This window comes from Myotis davidii, unplaced genomic scaffold (genome assembly GCF_000327345.1).
Source record: "Myotis davidii unplaced genomic scaffold, ASM32734v1 scaffold609, whole genome shotgun sequence".
NCBI lineage: Eukaryota > Metazoa > Chordata > Mammalia > Chiroptera > Vespertilionidae > Myotis > Myotis davidii.
This window is the reverse complement of record NW_006300164.1, coordinates 2,132,689-2,135,390: the sequence shown is the minus strand read 5'-3', so window position 1 is coordinate 2,135,390 and position 2,702 is coordinate 2,132,689.

Here is a 2,702-nt window from a genome sequence, read left to right as displayed (position 1 = left end):
AGACCCCCCCCCCCCGGGTCCAGAACCACACGTTCAGGCCCCTGTTGCCAGGGACATTGAAATGGGCCCGATGGGACCTCCATCCTGGGTCGCGTCAGCCTGGGGGTCACACCTGGACAGGGACAGGGGCCCCGTCCTGCCACCTCCGTCTCCACCAGGTGGGGCTTCGAGATTCAGTGACCCGGTCCCAGGGCGGGAGGACAGTGGACAGGGCCCGTGCCTCCCGTCCTCCTGGGGTGCGCTGCTGTCACACGGCCCCGGGGACAATTCAGTGCCACCTGCCCACTCCCCAGTCAGGCTGCTGCTGCCCCAGTCCAGCTCCCAGTCCTGCCTCTGCAGTGCAGTCAACTCCTCCCCTGCCCTCCCCTCCCCTCTGCCCACCCTGGACCCCAGGGAGTCCCTAACCCTCTGGAGACCCGCAGCCCATTGCATGCCAGTGAGTTCCTGCCCGGCCACGCCTGCCGTCCTGCCGGTCCCTGTGGTGTCCCCCTGGGCAGAGCCGGGGGACGGGAGGGAGCTCCTGGACTTTCTCTAAGGACACACGCAGGCAGCCCTGGCCAGTGTGGCTCAGTGGATAGAGTGCCAGCCTGCGGACTGAAGGGTCCCATGTTCAATCCCGGTCAAGGGCACATGGGCGGGTGGCGGGCTGGATCCCAGGGCGGGTGTGATTCTCTCTCATTGCGGTGTTTCTAGCTCTCTCTCCCTCCTTCCTTTCATCTCCAAATTCAATAAAAATATATCTTTAATAAAAATAATAAAGGCACACGCAGGCCCTCCCCACACAGCCCTCCCCACGCAGGGCATCTGGTTCCACTGAGGGGAAGGGGGCCCACTGTAGAGTGGGGGTTGAGAGCATAGGGAGGGGGGACCGTCTTCTGGACTGGGGAGGAAGTGGCCCGGCCCAGGAAGGAAGCTCAAAGGTAACTCAGCAAGGAGCATGGACAGCCTGGGCCGGACCTCCCACCACCCGGGGCAGGGAGAGAGGAGGGGCACATCCCGGGTGCCACATGGGAAAATTCCTAACCATAACCTAATGGCAATAATAATCCTATCCTTATCCCAAACCCTAACCCTAACCCTAACCCTAACCCTAAGCCTAACCTTAACCCTAAACCTATACTTATCCATAACCCTCCCTGGACCTCCAGGTGCCAGATTTCCACTGTAAATACACGCTCCCTCCCGAGACCCAGGGGCCCTTCACAGCCACAGCTTCAGCTGTGAGAGGCGCGGGTGGTGTTTCCCCTTTTCCCAGCGACGCGCTGGTGGAGGCCAACTCACCGCCTGGCTGTAGAGTGGGAGTGGGCACAGACAGGAGCGCGAGGGGAGGGCGCGAAGGCCCCGCTGGGGGGGAGGCCGTGTGCGGGGCAGACTCCCTCTTCCCTCACCGCCCCAGGAGGAGAGAAGCCACAGTCGGACACGGGGGCTGACAGGAGAGCACGTACCGTCCAGGGACTCCCAGGAGGGCAGTCGGGCACGGAAAGTCCCCAGGATGCACGGAGCGACCCTGGGAAGCGCCCTCGCCGGGTCTCAGCTGATGTCCGGATGCTCAGCTACACGCTTTCCATCCCGGCCCAGGATGCAGAGGGCTTGCGGGCCCGCCACTGAGCTTCCCCTGATGTTTACAACCCACACACTCACAGGGAAGCGAGAGGACGGGTGGGGGCTCCAGACACCGGCCCCAGGGCGCCGGGTTGGTGGGAATGCAGCTGACCCTCAGGGTAGGGGCTGTCATCAGCCAGAGGAGGTGCGGGCCTGGAGCCCCTGCTGGGTGGGCCGGGAGCCCACACATGGGCCTGTGCAGGCTCTGACCTGGGAAGGCACAGTTTCAATCTGTGAACCTGTGATCATTCGCTCCGTTCTTATGTCCTGGATCCGAGACGCTCACCTGGTGTGTCACCGTGTTTGTAAATTAATTCAGGTGTCATTTGTTCCGTTTATTACAGCCTTAACGTGAAAGGGCCCCTGACCCCTTCCCCAAGCTTTCAAGTCTGACCTGTGACCTGACTCTGACCCGTGACCTGACCCTGACCCATGATCTGACTCTGCTGTGACAGGCGGGTGTCACTGACCTGCCTCCGGGCCTGGAAACATTCTCCCTCCCTCACTGGCTCGGCGCTCGGACCCTGCGACCTTTGACCTGCATCTGCAAGGCGCATCGATTGGAACGTGTGTCCCCGCGTCCCCGCTGTCTGCCTTTAGCGGGGCCTCTGAGCATGCGCTGATTCTTAGAAATGGGGGAACGTACACATACCAGGAACGCCAGGCCTCCTCACTGTCCCCAAACCTGACTTGCACATCAGTCACTCACTCCTTCCACTACTCAAGTGCATGTTTTCCATTGGACGAGCAGGCTGTCAATCTAACAGGCCACGTGCTCTGAGCTGGTGCCAACACCCCAAGAGCTGGATTTGGTACCGAGCCGGGTTCGGCTGCTGCTGCTGCCGCCAGACCTCCAGGGGCCGGTGCTGCTGGGAGGAAAGACGGTTTATTCAGGAGCCAGCAGCCCGAGGAGACTGGGGGCTCCCGCAAAGGTCATCCCTTTTTAATTTTTTTTTAATTTTATTTTTTATTACAAAGGGTATTACATATGTGTCCATTTTTCCCCCCCGCCCAAGACAGTCCCCTAGCCTCCCCTATCCCCCAGTGTCTTATGTCCATTGGTTATGCTTATATGCATGCATAACAGTCCTTTGGTTGTT